Source organism: Crinia signifera, chromosome 5 (genome assembly GCF_055691185.1).
Source record: "Crinia signifera chromosome 5, ASM5569118v1, whole genome shotgun sequence".
Lineage (NCBI taxonomy): Eukaryota > Metazoa > Chordata > Amphibia > Anura > Myobatrachidae > Crinia > Crinia signifera.
In genome coordinates, this window is record NC_139221.1 from 86,281,671 (window position 1) to 86,309,004 (window position 27,334).

The following is a 27,334-nucleotide window of genomic DNA, read 5'->3' on the forward strand; positions in this document are numbered from 1 at the left end:
GATAGAACATATGCAGATAGAATTAGATTTGGGTGGAGTTTTTCTTCAAAGTGAGATCTATATTCCAGTGTAGAAAAAAAGCAGTCAGTAAGTATCCCTGCACCGAAACAAAATAACTCACCCAAATCTCACCTACAGAATCCTCTTCAAACACCTCACACTCACATACAGGGCCATCTCTAATTCCATTGCTCCATATATCTCTAACCTCATCTCCATTCATACACCCTCCGGCCCTCTACGGTCAGCTGACGACTGTCATCTCTCCTCCACCCTGATCACTGCTTCCCATGCTAGAGTACAAAACTTTGCCCGTGCTGCACCCCTTCAGTGGAACGCACTCCCTCGCTCCATTAGACTCTCCCCGACCTTGCAAAGCTTCAAACGGGCACTGAAAACTCACCTATTCATCAAAGCGTACCCTTCCACTGCATAAACCAGCTGGCTCTCCGACCCCTTGCCTGTTTACATCCTGCTATCTAACCACCACCCCCTCGCTTGCACCTCTTGTAATCTGTCTGTCTCCCCTTCCTACTAGATTGTAAACTCCTCCGAGTAGGGCCCTCTTCCCTCCTGTTGTCAAAGCCCACTTCTCTTCACATTTCACTCACAGCTCTCCTTTACTCCAACACTCAGTGACCATCTTCATACTCATCTCCATCATTGGCCTCAAGCCTCTAGTTGTATGTTGATTGGGTCCTCACTACTTACATTTAAGCTGTAATGTGTATTGAACTGTGGTGCTCTTTATTTGTACTGTACTTTTGTTATTTATTCAATGTTATGCCAAGTTTTGTCTCCCTGTATTGTTCCTTTGTACGGCGCTGCGAAACACTTGTGGCGCCTTATAAATAAAATTATAATAATAATCTAATTCTATCTGCACCTGTTACATCTGCCCATCTGCAGTGCACATGGTTTTGTCCATCTGAGAAGGATTTTGCCTCTAAGAGTGAACTAGAATAAGTCCGAATGTGTGGATGCTGGAGAAGAAGACAGACAGTAGCGCTTGAGAGAGACATGACAGTTATCTCTGAGGTGAAAGAGGAACAACAGGCTGTTAGGTTTATACGACCCTGAATGCTGGCAAGATTCTATGAACAGGGACTATTTAAACCCAAATTACAACATTTGTAAATGACCCACAGTGCCATTTCCGAGTTGCACTGAGTGGCCATATTGTTTAATATATATGCACAGAGCGGGACCAGCTCAGTGCTCACTGTTGCCTGAGTCCTAACTACCGGTTCAGAGCCGTTCACACTGCATAAAAAACGTCTCTGAACCGTGTAGGAATCAGTAGTAGGAATCATTTTCAATCAGCAGCCTGTAACACTATGGAGAGTTTATTAACATAATAGCAATTCTGATAAATAAAAGATATGTCATTAATACAGATTTCACCCTAGAGCTTATACAATAAATAGCAATGAACAATTCCGGTATAGATTAAAGTCATTACTTTTGAAGAAAATTTCATTATTCCTTTAATAAAACATTTACAAGAAACTTGTTGTATAAATTCTGTAAAAACATTAAAATAAGTAATGAATGGTCTATAATTATTAACAATGTCAATGGTTTACTGGGTGCTTTGATATCTTTACAAAAACCTACATTAAAAAATAGCATTCTCTTGCCTATCAACAAAAAAACTATATCCAAAGGTACTGTAAATCTTTCATTTGGAATAAAGTTCCTATACAAAAATAAAATCAAAGCATACTTACTATGAAAACACTGTTCATCAGACCGGACAGAATTACTCACGGCCCTAATATTTCTACTCAAATGCCCCAACCTTATAAACACCTAATTGATTCCAATTATTATTCACAATGGGATAATTCACAAATGAACATTCACTGAGCCTGTTTGACACAGATTAAGCAGTAATTGAAGACAGAAGAGCAGTGTGGAACCACAGGAGATACTGAATACCCAGTGGATCTGAAGAACAGTGCATTCATGTTTCTTTGTTTATAGTCAGTTTAAACAGAGGCAAAACATGACAAATGAGAGAAATATTTACCTTAGGAGAATTGGGTTCAACAATAACAGGGTTGTGTGCAATGTTTGATACACGTTTGACCTGAATTTTTGAAGGATACTTTAAAAGGTGGTCTTCATACTGGCCTGCGCCAGCGTACTATGCCAGCATGTGTTGTTTATTCTACATAAAAATATTTGTTATTTATAATAAATGCTTTAATTGGAATTGTCTATTATAAGGTGACATTCTTAATTGGTCCAAACCTAACTACTGTAATAATTGCAACCACCAGTCACATAATTTAGCCCGCCAATACTTTCTTAGCCATTTGTCTTAAGGCTAGGTCGATTAAGTCACAGACAACACATTAATTTCTGAACGATTAAATGTATTATGTACAGTAAATAGTATGCAATAAATATTATTGGAGCTTTTTCCAAAACTATTCTTACAGTCCCAGGAACACAAACCACTATCAGTGTAAATCAGCTTCTACTAGCGACAACTTACTCTTATCATATTGTATTAACTAATAAATGTTGATAATAAATGATAGCAATAAATATGTAATAATAAAAAGGTGGGTTACTACTTTCTAAAGACCACACACACACACACACACAGAAACCAAGCAAGTAGATTTTTAGTCCCTTTGCCAAATATTTTGTAATATTATTATTTAGTATAATAATTTCAAGCACATTGGTGCTAGTTGGTCACCTGATCATGCTGGCGAATGTAGGATCTTGTGGTACAAAATTATAAAGGAGAGGTTACACTCCTCTCTGAGATCCTATTACAGACCTGATTACGGTCAGCCAGCAGATCAAAAAACTGACTGTGGATATTTCTCACGTTTTTTAGCAGACTTCACATGCACAATACGCAACCAGCACCCAATTCATATGCACCTTGATAAAAAGTACCAGGGCCATCAGTTCACTCTAGGCATGGCTGGATCTCTCTGTCCCTTGTGAGAGTGTTATGGGGGAGTTATGGTGATGTAGGCAGACTTCCATGCATTTCTGACTTTTTTGCATCAGATTCTGAACTACAATTGGTGCAGCAGATCCCGTGCTCTATGGCCCCTGAGGACTAAAGGACCCACTGCTGCCCCTGTCAACATCTTCAAGGCACTACTGTTTTTCCCTGTCACACTCTGCCACCCCCTGCCTCTCCCCATCACCCACTGTCATGTTGCACATTGTTCCAAGGACCAAGTCATCACCCTCCCTCCTGGACATCCAAATGAGAGGTAATTTAGTGGACGCACATTCCACAGCAGGGCAAACCTTGAGGTGTTCTTTTAACCTGGGAAATCTACATCCATTTACTGTATAACACAAGTATGAGACAGCTACACTTATTTGATTTGGAAGTTCCCAGTAACATTGATTTGATACATATCCACTAGGAGCAATATATATAATTTGGACAATCCACCAATCCATCAATCCAAGAATGCGTATTATGCAAATTATGCATATGTGTAAGTAAAGTTATACCTGATACAATAGGTCATCTTGGTGGCTGCTTGGTGTTCCTGTGAATTTTGGGTATGTAATATAACACCGTATACACCTGCTTCTTGTTGTCTATAACCATTTTCTTTCTCCGTAAGTATGCCTTCCCTACTTTCGTGTAGGAGGAGTCTAAGTTCTTGTTGGTAGGTCTCAGTTGTATTGTCCAGATTGGGAGAAAGCAACAAGAGTAGAGATGTGATGGCAATCAGAGGAGGACCAGATAGGGCTTTATGAAGTGTGGAAAGAGATAAGGTTGAAAGCTATTTAAGGCACACATTGGGGGGAATTTACTAAAGGAAATTTGTAAAAAAAAATAGGTGTGTTTGTATCCAGAAATACACTTATTTTTAACATTTACTATCCCGAAAATACGGCAATTCGTATTCGTATTGATAGCACATCAATACGAATACGAATTGCCGTATTTTCGTGATAGTAAATGTCAAAAATAAGTGTATTTCTGGATACAAATACACCTATTTTTTACAAATTTCCTTTAGTAAATTTCCCCCATTGTAATAATTTAGTTGCTAAGCGGTGCTGGAATTTTAATGTGAAAGGTGTGATGCAACATTTTATTAATGCATGTTTTTACTTAATGCAGAATCAAATAGATTATACATTCATATTTTATATTCTATCATGTACCTTTTTCTATCATGTCTTACCTTTTACTTTCATTCTAATGAGTAGGTTAAAAAGTTCAAGGCTTTTAGATGATTCATTTCATTTGTATCCTAATGTTTAACAAGAATAAAGGCTCAATGTAATAATTTTTCTGTTTGACAAAACTCCAATTCTAACTTATTAAAATTAATTATATAATTGTGATATCTGAATCTGTTCCATCCATATAAAAGAGGCAAGACAAAAACACACATGGTCAAAAAATTCACAATGAATGCTGTATCTGAATCAGGGCTGGACTGGCCCACAGGGGTACAGTGGAAACCTTGGTAGGCCACACTGCCTGAGGGCCCACCACCTTCTCTAGGGACCAGGTTCCAGACTAAGCCCTTGAGTGTTATCTTATACTGCACAGAACTATGGACTGTGGTGACTGGCTAGACCCTCTCTGGAGACTGGCCACGGCTATATGCATGGACCCCTACCACTGCTTCCCCTGGTGGGCCCTTCTTGTCCCAGTACACTGATCTGAATAGACATATTTGGATTGGAGTCTAAATGACCACATCCAGCATTTAGTTTCCTGTCTTTCTTCAATTTATCAGTATTACATGTACCCAAATAATCAGAATTTATGGACAAACATTGCAATCACAATGTAAGAATTTAATATATTCCTAACAATTACTTTTCCTCTACATTTTTTTCCAGTCCTATCTTGAGCGGAACAGGGCCTGGCAAAATCTTGGAAGCATGTACATAGTACATACTACTTTTTCATTTTTGGTGGGAAATGGTTTGACCCACTTCCCACCAAAAATGAAAAAGTAATATGTACTGTGGGGTCCCACTTTGTCCCCATAGCAGTTCAGTAAAGGGGAACAATTTCCCTTTCAGCAGCTGACCTTTGCACCCAATGTACCCCTACAACCAGTCTGGAGCCTGGGCAATCACTATTTGCCCGTCTGGAGCCCTGTCTTTAGGATGAGTCTTAATACACTGTGTCTGATGGTTAGAGATGAGATATTTTTCTAAAAATCTCATGATTTTAAACATATTTTGTGTTGCATGCTCATATTTCTTGCAAAAAAAAAACCTTTTTAGTGCTAACTAGCAATGGTCAGTATTATTAGTGCATACAACAGTGAGTCCCATTTACAATGCACTTAGGACCAAAACCGCTGTAATACTTAAATATTGAGCATCTCTGTACAGTCTACAAAATAGCGTTTGGTTATCTTCCTAGAAAATCATGATGGCATCAGATGCACAGGAAAAGCTCACAGTGTGGCTCACAGGAAAGCAGCTGCATTTAATGTTAATGCGCTGCATAATTTTACTGCTCTTCCGGGCTCCCTCTGATCCTCCTGTATGTTCTGCTGCTCATTCAATCTTCCTGTTCTGTTGAGAACAGATAACTGCACCTAATTTATATTTGTCAGTGCTGCAGCTTCAAGCAGAGCATTCTAGTCAAGTCAGTCATACCCTATTAATCTTATCGCTAGAAAAGTGTTCTGCAAGCTTCAGCTCTACAACAGTACGGGAGGGGATGCATGCCCCGGATGCTGGATGTGATACAGGTTGAGTATCCCTTATCCAAAGCACCAGGAGCATTTTGGATAAGGGATAATTTTGGATTTGGGAATATTTGTTCTTTATACTCACCTGGTCCTCTGTCAGTCCCCAAGCGTTCCCCCGGTGTCCCCAAGTGGCCCCGCTGGTGACCCCCAGGCATCCACGGCATCAACATGGGGCTGCAACGTTCTGTCTCGACAGGGAGCCAACAGCCCCTATCCAGGCAAGGTACTGACAATTGTCAGGACACAGCATAGGAGACCTGATGTGGCCACTGCTCCCATTCTGATTTTAGAAAGGGGAGCTGTACTGATCGGATCCCATTCTTCACTCTGACATTAGAGTGGTCATAATTGCAAATGACAGGGCCACCATAAAGGGGGTGCTGTGGGCACAGCTGTCCCTGGACCCTATGTCAGGGAGATACATTGGGTAACAGGAAAGAGAGGTGACAGGGAGAGATTGGGTTGAAATGGTTCGGTGGGGGGAACAGGCATAAAAAAAAAGAAAGGGGTTTAACACAAGACCTGATGAATATAGGGAGTGAATAGAAGACAAGTAAAGTAGAGAGGAATAGATAGTCAGCTTTGTGAAAAAAAAAACTACTGCATATTTGGCTGCATAGTATATGCACTGTTAGTGAGTGAGTGTACGTGAGAAAGTGACATGGAGAAGGTGGGAGAGAGAAACATGGAGGAAAAGGGAGGGAGGGGAAGAGAGAGAGAGATAGGGGGAAAGAGAGGGGGACACAGAGATGGAGAGGGGTAAGATAGATGGAGAGGAGGTGAGGGAGGAGAAAGGCAGGGATGTTTTTACCTGGGGGGTGAGCCATGCAACTACACTGGTGCGAATGTCTCAGCTGTTGCTTTTGCCTCCTTCAAGTTTTGTCCAGCTTGTGATCTTCCTGCGCTGGAACTGTGCAGCTGACACAAGTATTGCAGTTGACTCCTGGTCAGGCAAACAACTACAATACTTGTATCAGCACACTGCACAGCAGAAGAAGCACCACCGCCGGCTCCTCCTCTATCCCCAGCGTGGCACCAGCTCCCCCTGATCCCCAGCTCGGTGCTGAATCCCCATTATCTCCAATGCAATGCATGCCATGGCAAAAAGCATGCAATCCCTTGTGGCAATGAGCATGTAACTCCCCGTGGTAGTGAGCATGTAATCCCCATGTCAATGAGCATGTAACCACCCTCATGTGGCAAAGAGCATGTAACCCCCAGTGGCAACAAGCATGTAATTCCCCATGGAAGTGAACATGTAACCCCCAATGGCAATGAGCATGTAATCCCTCAGGGCAATGAGCATGTAATCTCCCATGCCATGCCATGGGGGGGGTGTGCATTTTTACATATCATGTGTATTTTAACAGTCCTGGAGATGGGGAGGTAGAGAGGTAGAGAGAAGGGGAGAGGGGAGAAAGAGAAGTAGAGAGGGGGAAGAGAAAGAAAGAGAGAGAATCAAAGTGATGGAGAGAGAGGGATCACAGGCATCCCCCTGGCCAGAACACCCCATGGAACAGACACTACAATCTCTGAAATGCAGAGTTTGATGTCTGGTCTTGTATTCCGGGGTCTTGTCCGGGTCCAGTTTTTACTTAGTCCTCTTTTTCAAGTGTCAGATCTCCAACTCCGGCTGTCACGAGAGGTAGACCGCCTGCTCCCACAAGAGACAGACCTCGGCTCCCACAAGAGGCATACCACGGGTCAGCCATCTAGTATTGTAATTTTGGATTAAACTAGCTATTTATAATGTAGAAAAAATCCTCAAAACTACTCGTGCCTTGGTCCCCAATCCCTGATTTTGCACCTGGATGGAAGGAATATAAAGGTGAAAGGAAACAGGAATTTATTTATTTTTTTTACCTTAAAATAATAAAAAATTTAACAGAATAAGAAATGAACTGAATAGTCTGCAGATACACCATGCCAGCTTCCAGCAATAGCTGTATTGTACCAAGAAAAATGGAATGTATCTGTCAGCAATCACACACTGACAATAGACAGCAGTTTTCATTATATAGGCTAAGCATTAATTACGGAGATAGAAACCTAGAAACCTAGAAAAAGTATGAAGATAAAAATATGCACTCTACAGTAAGTGGGTAAATTATGCATAAAATTCAATCCTATATTTGACATGTCAAGTACAGTATACTACATTTTGTTACAACCATTAACGTAGCAGGTTAAACAGGAAATAAGATTTTCCTGCGCATCAAAAGGTAAATTCTCCTTCTTTAAACCTATACATTGTATTAAATTCATGCACTATATGTGTTTTATAACTACAATAATTTTAATTCATTTAAAAAATGTGACATTTCAGTTGCTGCTTAGGTAGCAGGTCTGTAACCAGGCAAATCCACATTCTAGCAGGTTTTCTATTTGTGGAGTAATCTAATATTACAGTTATATAATTTCCAATATTCAAAAACAATATTTTTTACTGTGATCCAAATTCAGTGTAACAAAGTAATCAATAAAATAAAGTACACTTAACATGGTCTGATCTTATTTTATAGCTGTAATATCAAAATTAAACCACAATGGTATTAACACCCATATTGTGGAGGGTTTTCTCACCTATGTGCTGAGGTAAAAAACAAAAATTTACCTTTCCATTAGTCACATTACAAAATTAGTGTCACTCGATTTATTTTATACATGGTACACACAAAAAATATACAGATGGAGTGCCCCTCATTCTATCGCCAGTCGGCAGGACCCGCCATCAGACGCGCGCATGCCCCATTCCATCGGTGCTCATCACCGCCCTCCGCCGTCTCCCCGACGCTCCCCCATTGTTACCCGCAGTCCCTGCACCCCCCTTAACAGTGCCATCTCCCTGAAGCGGAGACGGCCAAGGATTCCGCTCCCCGCCACCGAGAGATGAAGACGCGCGTGCGTGTGAGACTATCGCGCGTCCCCGTCAGATGGAGCACCTGACCACCAAGCAGAACATCGCCCTCTGATCAGTGAGAGAGGGGGATCTCTCCATTGCTGGCAGCTGGGCCTTACCCATAACCTGGCTCTGGATGGCAGAAGTTTCACCAGCCTAGAGTCTGAAGGGCCGATGTGGGCATTGGAACCCCACATTGCCTTTAGATCCCTTGCATTGACCCATTCCATTACAGTTTTAGCTGCATAATGCAGGGAAGGAAGCTGTAATACCTCATGTGCCTAGTGGGAAATTCAGCACTGTTCTGTTGCCTTCCCTTGATGTCCCTCCACCAGCCCAATGTATAAACTATTTAAGAGTGATATGGAAGGGAAGGTAAATGGATGTGAGAGGATCTTCTTCATTCATCTTCTCCTTAATGCTCATACAATAAGGCGGCTTGTCACACGAGAGTGGCACAACAATAACAAGGTCTCCATAGAGAAGGGCTGGTCTCAATGAGCTAATATGGGCATCCCTTAATTATTTGAAGATAGTTTGAAGAAAACTGACTTGATTATCGAACAATAACTTTTATGGAGGCCCCATGTTTGTAGTTGCTATGAATATTGATGAATTTCGTTTTCGAAGCCCCATTCAAAAATAGTTTTTTTTCTACAAAAGTTATATTGTTGTGCATCCTGGACAATTCCCCCACATTCCACCCCGTTGACTTGGAAGGTTTTTAATTAAAAACACTGCAAGAAACATGTCAACTAGAACACCAATACATTTGCAGTAAATTTACTGACAACTATTGGCAGACAGTCAAAATAATTACATAATCAAAATGCCAACATTCATTATGGTGACACAGTCAAAATGCTGACATTTAAAATGTCGACATGTCAAAAAGTTTTCATGATTGTTTTTTCTTCGAAACCTACTTTTTTACCAAGTCCAAATGGGCATGGACTTACATTACAACAGTGTGCTGAGTGCAACGAGGCACCGTGCAGGAAACATGATGAATGAAGAGACAGATAACTTGGGTGATTTATGGACCCAATGTTCTTATGATTCCTAATTAGAGGAGCCCATAGTATGCCCAATAACACAGATTAGGTGCAGGTGAGAGCAGTTACCAATGTGGATTCCCACAGATACTGTAACTATAACATTTCCTAATAACATCATTTATGTCACTGCAGCTTCCGTTTTGTCACATAGAGCCTTATTCTAGTTCACTCTTTCTGACAAAATCCTTCTTAGATGGACAAAACCATGTGCACTGCAGGTGGGGCAGATGTTACTTGTGCAGAGAGAATTAGAATTGGGTGGGGTTTTACTTCAAAGTGAGATCTATATTGCAGTGTAAAAATAAAGCAGCCAGTATTTACCCTGCACAGAAACAAAATAACTCACCAAATCTAATTCTCTCTATACATTTTACATCTGCCCCCCCCCCCCCCCCTGCAGTGCACATGGTTTTGTCCATCTAAGAAGGATTTTGTCAGAAAGAGTGAACTAGAATAAGGCCCAAAGCATAAGCAAATGTAAGTGTCGTTATGAATGATCTACCAAAGCATTGTTCCGCATCCACTTTATTAAAACATACGTCGGTCTAGAACACTCAGGTGCCTCAGTAACGCTAACAACCTATTATGAAATCATTTCTATTTGCAGACAACATTTCAGTCATAAGAGATATTGGATCACTGCCACGATAACACCACACATTGGCAAAGACATATGTTAATTGAAGTAAAACCTAAACAAACAGAATATGCATGTTACACTGTGAGTCACACCCTGTTTAGCAAGCAATGACACAAATTATCCACAATATTAATCTACGAATGAAATATGCTCAAAATATTAATTCATCTTTTTTACGCTAAAAGCTGCAGTTTAAATATTTATATTCGTTCTTATTAAAGCTGTACAACTTGCTTCTATAATACATCCACACACACAATGCTGTTCTTGTTTGGTATCTATTATCATAGATTAAAACATACAATGCGCACCAGATTGTGACAGATGGCAATTATTTCCAATAGGCCTTATACTGAATGACATATGTGATGAGGAGTTGCTGAAATACTGTAGTGCTACTCCTTTCAAGGTTTTGTTTTAGGTTGTCTTTTGTTATCACTAGAACACAAGCAGACACAATACACGTATAGTCATATTTGTGCATTAAAGGGCTAATTGCACATAAGTACATGTATATTTTTGCTACAAATATTTCGTGTCTACTACACATATTTATGATTCTATTGAGGATGTTATTATGGAAGTGTTTTACTTTTTCTCCACCGAGGTGTCTCAGATGTGCGAACGCTGGAGAAATCATTGGATGGTCGCCAACCGTCCAATGATTTCTCCCCTGCACCCAAGGCTGCAAATGAATGTTTATGCTAAACATCCATTCGCATCTGTGCGGGGGTTCGTGGCGTGTGAGGGGGGGTGGGCGCCCATGTGGGTGGAGTCTGGTTGACCTACCAGAATAACCTCCATACTTCTTTGAGGAGACGTATAACCTAAAGCCCAATCCACACTCAGAAAGGGGCTTTCTAAGCGATATTGTTTACAAATTGTCTAGTGTTGGTAGGGAAGTAATTATATATATGTCTAGTGTCCATTTCTGTGTCTCCAAAATGTTTGTTGGCAGCAAATGAAACTTCATCTCTCTCACACGTGCACAAACACAGAGGCAATCACAAGGTAGCAGACTAGCTTTCAAAGCATTTGCTTTGAGTTAAAGTATAATTTGCTTTAGCCTCATACAGCAGAGATAAGAAATTATTATAGATAGTTTTTGTCATAAAACCTCTTTCCAGGACAGAAGGGCATACGGTCGAATGGTCGACAGTCATTAGGTCGACACCGTTGGGTCGACATATAGAAAGGTCAACAGGGGTCTAGGTCGACAGTAAAAAACAACCATGTCAACCTTTGACTGTCGACCTAACACATGTTGACCTAACGCATGTGTTGACCTACACCCATGTCGACCTAGTACCTTGTCGACCTTGACCCCTGTTGACCATCTTATGGTCGACCAAACAATCTCATTCCCAAAGACGTATGTCCTGGTAAAGAAGTCAGCAGAAGCACTGTACTGTATTGCCGGCAAGGACAATGCACCTTCGTGGCCTGAGTAACCTTTATGCTGACCAGGAGTGGGCAAGCATGGAGGCTGCCAAGGACGGTCAGAAGATCCCTCTCTGGCGATGATCTCCCCATAGCTTTATTTCCACATGCTTTTAGCATTAATAAATGCTCCAATTAATTATAGGAGTTGGGGCTTGTACAGCTCCTGTCATATACCGTATCAATTACAAATGTAGCGTTAAGGCATTGCTATGACCCCTTAAGGAATTATCCTTCTCGGGAATTGTATTCATGCTACTGTACATTACGCTTCTAAAATGCAGACCAATCAGAAGGGGTTTTATCTTGTGCTTGATAATACAGGATATTTCTTAAACTAATGCCACATAAAGAATCTGCCTTAGCTTGCTAAGCTTTCTGATTTAATGGAATTAAGGCTCTGAGATACTAAAACACAAGTCCTATTTATGTTCATTTTTAGATAATTGATAGCAAATAAGAATATTCTTGTAAAAATCTTCTCTGGCTTGCTTGTATCTTTTGCTGCTGTTGTCTACATGTGTATAATGCACTTGGTCTCTTCACTATTATTATTACACAAATGTACACTTCATTATGAGAGCATTTAATACAAGTGCAGTGCTTCATTGCTCTAATGTTTCTGGAAAATGTTGAGTATTACTTTATCATTTTCTAGTCAATTGCTGCCAAATCGGACAGAAATGATCTGCTCTATCTTCCTGTCTTGGACGCGAGTTCACATACTTTAGATAGAATTGTCCAACAGCTCTGAAGGAAAGGTTTATATCATGTTATTTAATCCAAGAGCTCATGAATCATAAACAGATCCGCTGAGCCAAAACATTGCCTCTAATCTAGTCAATTTATTCTGTGCTATGTTCCACAGGAGTTTTCACATAATATTAATGTAAAGCAAAATGATTTCTCTGTGATTAAATGTTTTTTTTTCCCTAAAAGAATGATAAAAATGCACTTTCTACTACTAGTTGTATGTTTCAGTGAGTCATTATTTATGGATTGTCCATACATTATTTTAATATCTATAGTTTAATATATATGTGTGCGCTGCAGTGACTACAATGCACCTGATCATAATATATAATAATCCTGCCCAATCACGTACTGTATATTAATGTGTGATGACTAGAGGGACACGGTATGCAATTGCAAGGCAGTGTACAGAATATGCAAATTATATTCTTGGACAGAATGTAATCATATGATTGCATTGGCAATAAACATTTATTTAATTGTATTCAATAAGGTCCCAGAGGACATAATATAATATAGACATCCATTTGTAGCAGCTACAATAAAATATACAGGTCTAGATCATTTCTGGATTAAACCCTGTGGAGGCTATGAGTCCTAGGCAGTCAAAATCTTGGGCCCATTCGCAAATTATCTCCCAATGTATTTTTTAATTTTACCAACCAACAGTCTAGAGGGGGTCACTGGTCTGGGCAGCACAGCACTCTCGCAGCACATATGATCTTAAATTGAACTTCACAACAGAGTAATTAGTGTTTGATATTGGTGGCAGATCACATTCACAGACAATTGAGTTAGAATGTATGTGCTGTCAATCACCCCCCAAAATGCTGCAGTGTTAAGCTGGGTACACATATGTACAATCGTCGGGCCGTTCTTCCGATCTGCGGACGAACGGCCGTTCGATTGTATATATGTGTACGCTGTCCCGATCCCTTCGTTGCGATCGATAAACGGCCAAAAACGCTCTTGGCCGTCCACGGTCGGTCGGTCGCAGGTTCTTTGCTGCTTAATATTCTTCCGACAGGACGGCTCCATATCGAAAGAAAAGTGACATGTGTACGCACGTTCGATCGATATGCAGCCCGTTCCTGCGATCATTCCTCCCAAAAGCAGCACGCCCATGTGGGAGTTGACTAGCTGCGTCATCCCTCCATCAGCGCAGCATGTAAACAACAGGAAGTCTTCTCCCCCGTACTTTCCGCGCCATGCTGTTAAAGAATATTCGTTGTGTGTGCATTCCTTTTGAAATAAATAATCGTTGTGTGTGCATTCCTGACAGATATAGTTATAGAAGATAGATAGATAGATAGATAGATAGATATGTGATGTTCATTGTTCTGCATAAACACTTAACATTTATTAAGAAATACTGACAAAAAATACTGTGAACACTTTGTTTATTTGAGGTAAAACGGTGGTCGGACCTGAACAGAGTGTCACATACAGGTGCTTGCCATGACATAAGTGCCACGTGAAGGTGTAGCAGGAACGCCCGCCCACCCACCCAAAAAACTATAAAAAACATTGGAACATGGTGGTGTATGTAGTGGAAAGCGGTCCCACGGCAGCAACGCATCACATGGGAACATCCCGGCCTGCTCACATGGGATGCATTGCTGCCGTGAGACTGCTTGCCATGACATAGGTGCCACGAGAAGGTGTAGCAGGAACGCCCACCCACCCAAAAAACTATAAAAAACATTGGAACATGGTGGTGTATGTAGTGGAAAGCGGTCCCACGGCAGCAACGCATCACATGGTAACATCCCGGCCTGCTCACATGGGATGCGTTGCTGCCGTGAGACTGCTTGCCATGACATAGGTGCCACGAGAAGTTGTAGCAGGAACGCCCACCCACCCAAAAAACATCAAAGACATTGGAACATGGTGGTGTATGTAGTGGAAAGCGGTCCCACGGCAGCAAAGCATCACATGGGAACATCCCGGCCTGCTCACATGGGATGCGTTGCTGCCGTGAGACTGCTTGCCATGACATAGGTGCCACGAGAAGTTGTAGCAGGAACGCCCACCCACCCAAAAAACATCAAAGAACATGGTGGTGTATGTAGTGGAAAGCGGTCCCACGGCAGCAACGCATCACATGGGAACATCCCGGCCTGCTCACATGGGATGCATTGCTGCCGTGAGACTGCTTGCCACGACATGCACCATTTTAAGGTGCATGCTGCTGGCCTCCAAATAAACAAGAAGGAGAAAAAAAGTAAAATAAAGTACACAAACTATTTTTTGACTTTATAATGCAAACCGTTATACATTTTTTCATATAAAGAGTGTACTACTGCTACGCCTTTTTGGATTTTCGAAATTTTTTGGGCTACGGTATGGACTTTTCCGCTTAGTTCTTGTAGACATTTATGGACTTGTGTCATGTTTTCTTGCATTGGGCTTTCGTCGCTGGACGTGTCAGGTGATGGTGTGTTCTTCTCCCCCTCTGCACTGACATCTGAAATCTTGATGATATCTATAATAAGTACAGATAAAGAAATGTTTACCTTTCCACAAATGATACGTCACTATCCCATAAAGATGATTTGCAGTATACACTCACCATCTACACTGCTTGTGATCGCAATCACTTGGTGGCCCTCTGTGGTCCCTTCCATCGGCTGCGCAGCCTGGATATCATCTACAGTGACAAGGTAAAGTGACGTATTACTACACCTTGTTTTGTGTATAAAACATGTGTTGTTGTGTTGGTGTGCTGGTACAAAACCTACCTGTTGTACTCTCCTTCTTTATTTTCAGGTTGGAGGCCCTGTCTCTGCCTTCCTCATGTCTTCTCCTGGACTGGATTTCCTCTGAGTAAAAACAAGCAACATGTCAGCAAAACACACAAAATGTAATGGATCAAGACAGTATATTAATAAAGCCACCTAGGGCATTGGACTCACTTCTTTTAATAATTCCACGAATTTTCTTTAGCTTGGCCTGCTCCTTGTGCTTCAGGTCCGACCACCGTTTCTGTAGCTGGTATTTGGACCTTCTTTTCCCAAACTTCTCCTTTATCTCCTTGCATACACGCTGCATAATAATTTCTTTTCTATAATTCGTCTTGGGGTATGTTTTTCGCGAACAATCGTAGTCCCTTCTATCCAGCATTTTTACCATCAGTTCCACCTCTGCAGATGACATGGCGGAGGCACGCGTCACTTTTTTCTCCTTGTTGTCCTGTCTCTCAGCGATTTCTTTATCTGTTGTTATCAGTGCTGAATTGGAAAACAAAGGTGCTGTACTGGCCTCCCCCATATGCGGTGGCGCCAGACCCTCCGACATGGCTCCTCGATGTCCCGTGTCTGTGTGACGCCAAGCACGTGAGTGAGGCGGAGATTCCTGCGCTCATCCAATCACTGTGTTTCAAGCCACGTTCAGCACGAAAGAATATTCCGTCGTTGCTGTTCGAGTGATCGGAGCTGCGCTGCGAATTTTCCGGACTGTATATCGACATTTCTTTCGGTGAGTATTAAAACAAAATGTGTAGTTTTCTATGACAGGGACTTCAATCTGTGGGCCATGGGTATGCTGGGGCTTGTAGTGACCGTGTATCCTATGTCCCACAGAGTTTCAACTCCTGTACTATAGCTACAGTATATCTAGTGGCCCACAGACTGAACACCTGTACATTAAATGGTTTATGGTGTGCTTTGTGTATCAAGAAAATAATATGCCTTTTTATTTTATTTTTTGGAACAGAAATTCAACCATGGCAGAAAAAAATGTCGAATTTATGAAGGACTTCATTGAGGCCTACAGGGATCAGAATTGTCTATGGAACACCAAATCCAGAGACCATTCGAATCGGCAGAAGAGGCTATCTGCTCTGGAGGAGCTGGTGAGGGTCAGCCAGACATACTACCCCATAGCAAATGTAGAGTGGGTCCGGACTCGGATTGCTAATATGAGGACCGTATTTAAAAAGGAACTAAATAAGGTGGAGTCCTCAAAGCGGTCTGGGGCAGGGGCAGACCAAGTCTATGTGCCCAGGCTGTGGTACTACGACCTGCTGGCCTTCACGGTGGACCAGGAGCTGCCCAGGGAATCGGTCAGCAACACTGCAAGGAACCAGCCTGCCCCCTCCACCTCCGCGTGCAACCAAGAGGTTTCTGATGACACCATTTGCGGCACAGTAAGTTGACGGATTTTATTTTAAATTTTTTTTTAAACCAGATAAATATAACAGCAAGTACAGTATAAAAATTGTGAACATGTAAAATTAAAAGGGGGGGTATCGCCCCCTGCAACTGACCTCTCTGTTGGGCACAACAGAGAGGTCAGTTGCAGGGGGCGATACCTCCCCTTTTGGTTATACATCGTCAATTTGACCTTCTCTGTGGCCCTAATTCTGGTTCTTCTCAGTGGTGGAGGTATACTCTTATCCGCCTGAGAACACAGTGATCAATATTCAGACATCGCAAGTGCATTTACCACATTTTTTGTATTTGGAACTTTTGGTTGGGATTGGTAATCCCTGGTATCTACACTGTTGTAGTCTTTCTGGCGCGGATTATTGTAATATTTTTTAATTAACGAAATAATATCATTCTGCCAATCCACAGCGCCAACACCAATAAAATACTGCATGTATTCATCCCTGGTTAATTTAGCACGCATAGATGCATTTCTGGTATTTAAATTAGTATTTGGTATGTCTGGTATCTAAATAATTAGTTTTCAGAGATGCCAGTCATAACGCCTCTTCAACTAGCTCACTTTCATCCATGGCAGCAACATGGTGGTGTGTGGGCTGCGTTCCTCTGCGTAGATATAAAAATATATGGAAGTCTTAAAAATCGATAGTGATACATCATCTTGTTTTGTTACAGCCATCGCTATTTGCCGAGTAGGAATCTTCGGCATCGCTGGAGGTGGCATCACAGCTGCATTCACCGGCCCTCTGCTCCACCCCCACACCAACCGCCACGACCAGCGCTGAACCTCAAACAAGCGCTCAACCTCCAGCAGAAGCACCATCAAGAAGAGGGCGCAAAAGGCCGAGGCAGACTCCAGATGCTGCGGACGTGGCAACCACCAAGATCCTGGAGTCTGTCAACAGATTGATGACCATGGAGGAGGATGATGCGGACCGGGTGGGGAGTGTATTGGCTGACAATTTGCGAAAGTTAGACCCGGCTACAAGGGTGGAGGTAGAGCGCATATTTTATGAAACGCTGTACCGGGCCCGTGTGGTCCCGGCACACACGGCTCACCGATGAGACCCCTCTGCCTAGGGTTGAATTTCAACCCATCAGCCCTGCCCCTATACCCCAACAAGCGGTATTTCACCCGGTACAATATCCGCAGTACCAACATTTCCAGCCACCAACTGGGCAAAGGCAGCACCAACCGGCAACGTCGGCTAATACACTCCCACCAGGTCCACCTGGTGGCCCCTTCCAGAGTTTAGTGGAAAGTCCATCTCCCTCCCAACCACCGATGGATACAGGGGATTATGGGGTGGGACAAGTTTACCACCAGATGTAAATATTTTATATAGTTGATTTAATTGCAATATTGTTTTAATAATATAGTTTAAATATTTTTATGTTTAAGTATTTCTTTATTATTTATTTCCTTGTTATTTATGTTATATTTGTTATAAGTTTATAAGTTAATAATTTATATAAAAATTAAAAATTCTCTAATCTAGTTGGTGTCCGTGTGAAAATATCATTTACCATGCAGGGTGACTATAGGGCACAGATATACATATGGGGTACATGCATGTTGTTTCAATATTTACCTTCATGTATTGCTCCTGGAGACTGTACAAAAGTACCAGGAGAAATTGGCATAGAAATAGGTGTGGTGGAGCCACTACTTGCTAGTACATAAACACCAGTACTGGGTACAGTCTGCACTCCAGGTGTCGTGGCATTGTGCCCTCCAGGAATGCCTGGCACCTGAGTACTACCACTCACTTGCCGTGATTCGGCCTCCACCTCCCCCTCCTTGCTGCAAGAAGACGCAGAGGACAACTTGTGCGGAACTGTGAGTATACAAATTTTATTGGCAAAATATTGATTTGTACACACCAAAAAACAATATATTTACAATGACAAAAACGTACATTTTTAAGCAATCATGTCATTCTGCCACTCCACAGCCCCAACACCATTGAAATAATTCAAGTACTCGTCTCTTGACAACTTTGCTTGCGTTGATGCATTTCTGGTGTTTAAATTATTTGCCAAAGCTGTCAGACCAATAGGCTCGTCAACAACTTGGCTGTCGTCCACTGTAGCCCCCAGTTGTTGTGTGTGCACCGCTTTTCTGCGCATGTAGTTGTGCAGCACACAACAGGCCAGCACCACTTTGTCAATCTTATCTAGGCGCAGATTGATGGCACTGTGAAAAATTCTGAATTTATTACTCAGAATCCCAAACGCATTTTCAACCACTCGCCTGGCACGTGACAGGCGATAGTTAAAAATGCGTCGTTCCCTGTTCAGTGCCCTTTGTGGGTAGGGTTTTAGGACATTAGGGTGCAATGCATAGGCCTCATCCGCCACAAAAACAAAGTTCAAACCGTGCTCATTTTCAGTCCGCTCTGGCAGATTCAGTTCATTTATTTTCAGTTTGTCATGGAAAAATGTATTCTCCAGGGCTCCTCCATCTGAAACTCTACCATTTTTCCCAATGTCCACAAATACAAACTCGTATCGGGCATTAGCGATGGCCATTAGAACAATGCTGAAGAACCCCTTAAAGTTATAATAAAAAGAGCCACTCTTTGCAGGGGGCATGATTCTGACGTGTTTGCCATCGATAGCTCCACCACAATTAGGGAAATTCCAAAGATCACGGAAATCACGTGCAATATTTTGCCACTCCTCCTTGGTCGATGGAAACTGCAATATAAAAGTATATGCGTATTAATAATCTGTTGGGTTGATTTTAGACCCATCAGCCCTCCCCCATTGCAGCCTCAAAGCTATTACCCGCCTTATCAAAATGACCCCCCACCCACTGGTGTAAAAGATTAAATTAACAGGCATTGTAAAGATATACATATAGGGTACAGGTATGAGCACAGCTATACATATGGGGGACATGTATGTAATTTCCATATTTACCTTCATGTATTTGTCCTGTAGAACTTGGACGATGGCATCACAGGTGTCTGGTATTATCAACCCCAGCGCTTGAGATGATATTGCGGTGGTGAATCTCAGGTCGGCAAGGGTCCTGCCTGTTGCCAGGTAACGCAGCGTTGCCATCAGTCTCTGCTCTGCAGAAATAGGCCTCCTGAAATAGGTGTCCTCTCTCTCTATTAAAGGGGTAACCAGTGTCAGCAGCTCCATGAAGGTAGCGTCATCCATACGGAGATAATTCCTGAAGTCATCAGGATTGTTCTCCCGTATCTCCTGTAGCAATGGCATGTGGGAGAAGGTGTCTCTCCTCAGAAGCCAGTCTCTGGTCCAGCAGCTCCGATTCTTGGTCCTTTTTCTTTTTTTAATAGCCTGCAATCTAATGGCCATAGCAGCCAAAATGCACGCACGAGCCTTCCTTCTCCTCAAGCTCATAATTAAAAAGGCCCAAATGCACCGATAGACGAACGTACGTACGTATATCCTGTACAGCTAGCAATGATCTGAATAGTCACGGCTCTATTCACTGTACTACACGAACGATTCTTTGTTCCGTGATCACGCCTCGTTTTGGTATGCTCTTTTAATCCAGCCCATTATGATAATGTTGTGTGCATTTTTATCGTGCCAATAGCCAGAACGGGAGAGTGTGTACGGTGGTACAATCTTTTTCTTGCGATTGTTTGGACGGGAGTACATCGGACGTCGCAAGTAAAATTGTACATATGTGTACGCGCAGATCGGTCGTATGTTTCGGACGGCCGAACGTTAATTTGGTCGATCGAACGGTCGCAAGAAAAATGAAATTGTACATATGTGTACCCAGCTTTATAACAATAACAGTTATACTGAAAAAAATCCATGTGTGTTCTTACACTTGATACATTAATGCTGCAGATGGGGGAACATTGTATCCATCTTTGAGAAATAGATACATTAGCACAGACAAATTTACATCAGCCTGTATAGGCATACATAATATTTTGAGATATATCAGAGGCCCTTATTCTGTATCGGACGGTACGGCCCGCGTGCGGCCGTACCGCCGATGTTTTTAGTCTGCACATGCGCAGAGGTCAATCTGCGCATGTGCAGCCCCATTCGCCGCAGACGTATTTCGTCCGCCGCAAAGGGGGCGTATAGGGGCGTGAGGGGCTTCATACCCTCATTTCCCTATGTATACGCCCCGCGTTTCATGGGCGTTCCCATGCAAACGCGGGGCGTATGCATGCTAATCAGGGCATGACGCCACTGATGGGGGCGGAAAGCTGACGTCGCCGGATGTCAGCTCTCAGCCCCCATACAAGCTATCACACGGACGATTGTCCGTGTGGTCTCAGCTTGCGGGAGCTGCTGTGGCGTGCGGCCCTGCCTTCGATGGTCGACGACCATCGAATGCAGGGGGCAGCTCCCACCATGGTGGAGGCGTACGCCCCACCATTTTTATGCGGATCGCCAGCCGTCCGTGTACGGACGGCCGTGGCGATCCGTCTCGTGGGCGGGGATTGGTTTGTGCGGCCGGAGCACCGTGTGCGGCTCCGGCCGCACCAACCAGAATAAGGGCCAGAGTTTCTCACACAAATATCACAGTGAGAATCCACATTGTCCTTATACATATATCCAAATAAAATAATTATAGGGTGAGTTATTATAAGAAGGGAGGATAAAAATGCTTGCAAAAATGTACATAACTATATAAAATTATTCTTATTTTTTTCCAGTTTTATCATATCTATGTAACCTATGATCATATCCTTATTACGAACTCAATTGAGTAATAAACAAACCAATACCCATGGGGTATCGGTATTAAGGAGATATGATGATCAACAACAATATTAATATTATTTCCATAATCCTGGAGGCATAATTATTCAACTATATATTCGCAGGCTAAATAAGGCGTTGAACAATTACTTCAGAAACACACAAATTCTTACATATCCTAGAAATCTAATAAAAGATTTGAACTGTATCTATACAAAATATATTTGGGGATCTAGCGTGCACCCCACCCAATTTTCTTTTTTCTCTTTTCTGTTATTTAGTAACTTTGTATAACTCTGGGGTGCACCACTGACTATCACTTAGTAGACACCCAGTAGGGCAATTTGTGAGCCTGAATGAGAAAGGTGATGAAAAGTAGAGATAATTATTAATAGCAAATGTCAGTTATGACCCCCTACATCAGAATAATAAATAATTAAATACAAACATCCTTCCCCCAACATTCAGTGCAGTTCCCCAAATAAAATAAGAATTTTTTTTTTGAAAACTTGATACATCCTACTAATGCCCCTTTCAGACCGCACTTTTTACCCATTATTTTGCCGTTTTTTTACCGTTTTAAAACGGGAATTTGTGCAGTCTGAAAGGTGCAGAGTGAATTTACCAGTTCTATTGAACTGGTATTTCTAAACGGTAATAAAGCAGGGTCCTACCCGTTTCAGACCCTTTTTTTTCATCCACAGTTTTCTATGGGTTAAAACGTGTTCAGAAACAAAAACTGCATTGAAATACCGTTTAAGGACAAAAACTGCACTGAAATACCGTTTAAAGACATGCAGGGCCAAATGTAATAGGGTGAGAGTTTCAGAAAGTGAGAGATTTTGGGAGAGTTTTCCCATGTTTTTTAAAGCAGCAATCAATTACATGGCAAAATCAACCTGGTTTTGCAGTGTAATTAATTACTGCTTTAAAAAACATGGGAAAACTTTCCCAAAATCTCTCACTTTCTGAAACTCTCACCCTATTACATTTGGCCCCAGGTGTGAAAAGGGGTCTTAGCTGGCAGACCCGTTTTTAGAAACGTTTTAAAATACCTGGTCAAAGCCAGTTTTGCGGTCTGAAAGCAGCATAAGTGATGTCCCTTCAAACCCTGGCATGCATAGTTTGAAGGGACATCACTTAGTAGGATGTCTCAATAATGGTGGTACACTTTGTTCCAATTGGGATTGCCCTGCCTAAATTGGACTGCTGGGTTGTATGCATATGTTAACTTATTACCCATATAGTATGTTTGTCTTGTTGGTACTCGTTATTACCTTTTATGTGTTCGATTATCTGTGTTTGCCTGAACAAAACCAAATTTTAGATTATTATAACACTATTAAATTCCTGCACTTTCTGAATATAAGTAGCAGAATGACATTTCAGTGACCTTTGAGCACAATAAACCATTAAAAAAGGATAATTGCAAGGACTGATTGAATATTAAAGGAGGGAGCAAGGAGACATATGCACGTAACAAACAAAACACTACAATATTTCTGTGTTTGTCAGACATGTTCCTGACATGAACATGACAAAAGGGTCACTTAAGAACTTAACAAATAAAAGAAACAACAAAAACAAATCCAGTTTTCTTTTGTTCCTGGACAGATACACCTTCAGACACAATTGACACTAAATCACAGATTTTTTGCGCAAAACTACAAACAGCACATACTGTATGCCACAAAACACAGCAATAAAAACAAAAACAAAAATATTGTAAATGCTCTTAAAACATCTTGGAAGCAAACATTAATTGCTGCCTAGAGTGTGCATCAGTATTGTTTTTTCCTGTATGGTACTAGAAGCTTTAACTTGGTAGCACCTCTCATTATGTTTAAAAATATGGTGTGCAGTCCAGTCCCCCCCTCTTTCCCAAATATTTGTGTATATATTGTACACTGAAGGTAAGGCTCCTTCATTCTGGCACTGGCACCCCTCCCATCTACCCTCAGGTGTTTTAATTAGCACATGTTCCTACATTGCAGACTACATGTTAATATGGGCTCTATTTGAAGGTAAGACCTAGATAAATTTATATAATGTGTTAGTATTAGAAATGTTAGGGACCCATCTAATGAAGTTCACCTGGACGCGGTGGATGGGCCCACATATTTGCGCAAATGTGTGCTAAGAACTTCAATTATACTCCATGTTAATTGTAAGAGTTATCAAAATTATTTTTACTATCAGGTTTGTCCATGTCCCAGGAAAACCCAGCACTCAAGCTGCAGCCACTACCTCCTGTAGGTAGTGCTGCAGCCAGAAAAAGCAGCAACAGCAGTTTGGGGCCTCTCAGGGGGCATGTGTGCCCGGCAATAGCGGCGGGGAGTGTGCTCGGGTGTTCGGGTGCTCGTTTGTTCAAGAGAGCCCCAGAACCACCGGGGGAGTGGTGCTCAGCGGTGGCAGAGGGGAGTGATGATTGACAGTGGCAGTGGCAGAGAGTGATATTTCAGTGATGGGAGGGAGTTTGAACTTGATGGACAAACGTCTTTATTCACTCTTCCTTACTATGTTACTTCACACATGACCAAGCTTTCTTTATATTAATTTATATTAATTGTCCCATTGAAAACATTGCTAGAGTGCAGACTTTTCATCCATTTGGAGCATAATGCCTGATTCAGATATTTTGGCAAGGCTGCCTTTTTTACAGATGTATAAAACCATGCTTCACTGCAGGTGGGGCTGATGTAACATGTGCAGAGAGAGTTAGATTTGGGTGGGGTTTGTTCTAACCAAAATCTAAATTACAGTGTAAGAATAAAGCAGTCAATATTTACCCTGCACAGAAACAAAATATTTCCCCCAAATCTAACTCTCTCTGCACATGTTACATCTGCCCCACCTGCAGTGCAGTATAGTTTTGACCCTCTGCAAAAATTGCAGCCTTGTTAACATGTCTGAATCAGGCCCATAGTTACCTACCTAAGTGGTAAATGGGATGGATGTACATAATTCCTTGATCTACTGTATGACATCACAAACCAGGTGGTGGGCCGTGGTAATGCCTCTATCTGCAAACTGCATCAGCTCATAACTTTATTATAAATACAGGTTGAGTCTCCCGTATCCAGAGATCTCTTATCCAAAGTATTCCAAAAACCGGAATTTTTTTGTTCCCCCCGCCCCTTTTTTATACTTACCAAGTCCTCCAATGTCCACGGCGGCCTCCAGGATCTTCTTCATCGTCTTTAGTGGTCCCAGGAGTGCATTGTGCGGGCGCGCTGGTGATGTCACCGGCGCGCCTGCAAACTCCTGGTAATCAGGCAAACCTACTGAAATATGTTATTTCAGACCCATACAGCTATAATTATATTCCCTGCTAAACATATACATTTTGCATTACTGTGAGTGATTAAAAAGGCATTTATACTGCATATGAAATGGAACAATCCTATCCACCCGGGTGCCATCTTCTTGACTTGCTTTAATTATTTATTTATTCAGTTATTTCTTCAGCTTGGTTGTACGTGAGTGTCCAGTTCTAATGGTATCTGCAACATTATCTGAATGATCCACAGAGCATTAACATCCAATGATCTGCAAACAGAACGGGCCATAGGATAAGGTTTAACAGCTTTGACTTACTGTACCACAACATGAGCATACAGTACAGTGCATTTAGGGAAAAACATCCAATCAATATGTGCAATTAGAGTAGCAGCATGGAGTGATCTCACAGTTCAAGACTAATGATCATGTGATATTCTTAACATTTAACCTTAACTCTAAGGATAATAAAGACTTCATAATCAGGGGACAGACAATGATGCTTCAGTCCAGGACTGCGGATGGGCAAATTCTGGGCCAGGAAGGACCAGAGTGCCTGGAGCATCCGAGGCTGCAGTAGGTTTCTGAATTGTGGAAGGAAGGCCACACAAATACAGGAGAGCATATAAAAGCAACACAGATAGACTCCTGGTTGGAATTTAGTGCACCCCAATATTGTGAAACATAGTATTGGTGTTATTAAGTGTTTCAATGACAAATTAAATTGTAAATGTACAAGATCACATTATAATGTGACATGATATGATTTCACCAAGTTGTAATCAACATGTATATTGGCTGGGTACATATAGAGCGATAAGCTGTCCGTTCGGGCAGATCAGACCAACATAATGCATGATATGCTCCTGCAGTTGCTTGCGATGACCGTAGGTATTTTGTGCTGTGCATCATACCTAGCAACTTCCCTATCGACACCATGCATGTTAATGATGGATGATTATTCCATTGTACATTAACATCACTCCAGTGTGTATGGGTGATCTGGGATGACGAGGATCATTTCATTGTTGGAATGAATCCCCATTCACCCCACTGTGTACCCGGCTTTACATTAACCATGTAACAATGTGTTGCACAGTATATATGGATGGACTGTATTTCTGTGACACAGAAACAGGGTCACTATGAGAGGTGCTGGGTACTGGTTACCCAGGCTTGTTGGAGAAGACTGGTGGGGGCCCAAGTCAGCTCCTAAGGGAGAACAATGTCCTTCATATAAGGTCATCACAATGCGTTGCAGCACTTTTGGGTGGGGGAAAGGGCATGAGCACGCATCCCTAATTTAACCATACTCCCCAGTACATGGGCCTTGTTCAGCTCTAGGAAGTTATGGATAAGAACAGTGTTACTGTATTTCGATTCAACATAACATCATTCTAAATATATTGTTATACCTTACTCTTATATCAGTGGGATATTAAAATTTTCTTTTACCATTTGCTAAGTACGTTACTATTGTCTCTGTTGTCATTTATATTGTGTCTTGCGGGATTAAGTGGCTTATGTGGCTTCACTTTGCGAAGACCAGTACCTATCACCTAAGGCTAAGCATGCGCTACGTACTCTGCAGATGATGGGAAGATTGTTTTTTTGTATCTCCTCCTTTAGTAGATGTACTGTATAAAGCTCTGTTACAGTAAAACAACAAAAGGTATATGAGACTGATACATTTAGCAGTCAACGGAATTATTAGGTGCTTTCAGGAACTTTTTTGGACACATTAAAAGCTTAATATAGCACATAGGTACAAAGAGCACCAATTATCACTGTACAGTTACAGGATTCAGTACTAAAAAGAACAAAGCATGAAGGGAAGGGGGTCTCATTAGAAAAGTGTTCGGCCAGAGGATTGTGATACAATCAGGATCAGTTACATGGAGCATGACAACCCCTTGGGAGCCTGGCGATGATATATCATGACTTAGGTAGATGGGACTTCATGACCCCAACTGAGCCATTAAATGCTGCTCAAATTGACTACACACTTGTGAGGATGTGAGGAGTAGAGCAGGGAAAGTATAGCCATACACCTGAATCTCCATGCACTACCTGCAAGAAACAGACCAAGGGCCTACATCATGGCTGCATACAATCAGTGTCAAGCCGCCCCTAGGAACAACATTTTTGTGATTTTAAAATTTTCATTGTTAAGTTCTAAGTCTTAAATACTTGGTAATTGCCAATTTACTGTAATAGCAAAATGTGCCTAGAGATAAAATCTATTTATTTTTTTATGTTTTTTCTTACGTAGATTAACAAAAAAGGTACCCAGTGATGAACAAATAACCGTACAATAGTCACAAATGAGAAAAACATTTTATTTTAACATAGACATTGACATTGAGCAGAAAAGCAAAGGTTGCTCAACACAACATTTTGTCCGGGGTCCGGAGACCCGCGCTCCGAGGCTGGGCGGGAATACCTTCAGCATTGTCCACCATTAGTACACCCGATTATGACTGCTTGTTGCATATTCCAATGAGGAAAACATCCACTAAGCTCCATTCATATATATATATATATATATATATATATATAGATTAGATTAGATCTGTCGGCACTCTACAGGTACAAATTAAGATGCCCAGGTGCCTTCCAATGTGTCAAGACACAGTATCAATAGTAGAAGAATCGTTGGCACTCAA